The sequence below is a fragment of the Microtus ochrogaster genome, unplaced genomic scaffold (genome assembly GCF_000317375.1).
Source record: "Microtus ochrogaster isolate Prairie Vole_2 unplaced genomic scaffold, MicOch1.0 UNK36, whole genome shotgun sequence".
NCBI lineage: Eukaryota > Metazoa > Chordata > Mammalia > Rodentia > Cricetidae > Microtus > Microtus ochrogaster.
Genome location: NW_004949134.1, coordinates 350,702 through 351,585, shown reverse-complemented (window position 1 = coordinate 351,585; position 884 = coordinate 350,702).

Sequence of the window (884 nt, the reverse complement as noted above, 5' to 3'; positions counted from 1 at the left end):
CAACAGAAGTATATGCTCAACTATGTTCATAGCAGCATTGTTTGTAATAGCCAACTTAGTGTTTTTATAGGATTCCTGAGTGTATGAATGAACAGGTCTCTGTTTCTTGGGTTCTTGGTTCTTTGCTTGGGTTCTTTTCCTTGCTTGCTTGTTTTATCTAATTCTGATGTGTTAGTTTTGTTCTATCTTATTATATTTTAATTTGTTATTATCCCTTAAAATGTGTTTGTTCTCTAATGAATGACAAAAAGGGAGTAGATCTGGATGGGAGGGCAAATGTGAAGAATCTAGGAAGAGTAGAGAGAGGGGAAATCATAATCAGGATATATTATGTCAGAAAAAAATATTTTCAAATAAAGGAAAATATTTTTAAAAAATATGTATGGTTTTTATTAAGCATCATTCATTTCTTTAGAAAATGTTTGTCTATTTTTTACTGTACAAAAAGGTCTTCTGATATATAAACTGATGACAATGACTAGCAAGACATTGATCCTAGCTTTGGGAAGCTCATCACTTAGCAGAAAAATAACCAAGCAGTTACCTGTAATAAGAAAAGATAAGTGATATAGGCTCTCAGGGATACAGGTAAAGAAATAACACTCAAGAAGTTTTTTCAGACTAAGAAGAAATATTGGTGAATGGCATACAATAAAATTGAAGAGATAACTGTAAGCTTTAAGAATTATCCTTATTGTAGAGATAATCTTAACTGCTATTTTTGGAAATATTTCTAAGTTCACATTATTTGATTTCCTTTTTTTTTTCATTCCTCCTTCTACCACTTCTCATCTCTCTAAATCCTTCCCTCGCTTCTATTTTTCTATCTGTCTGTCTTTCTTTCTTCTTTCTTTCTTCCTTTTTTCTTTCTTTTCTTCCTTCTT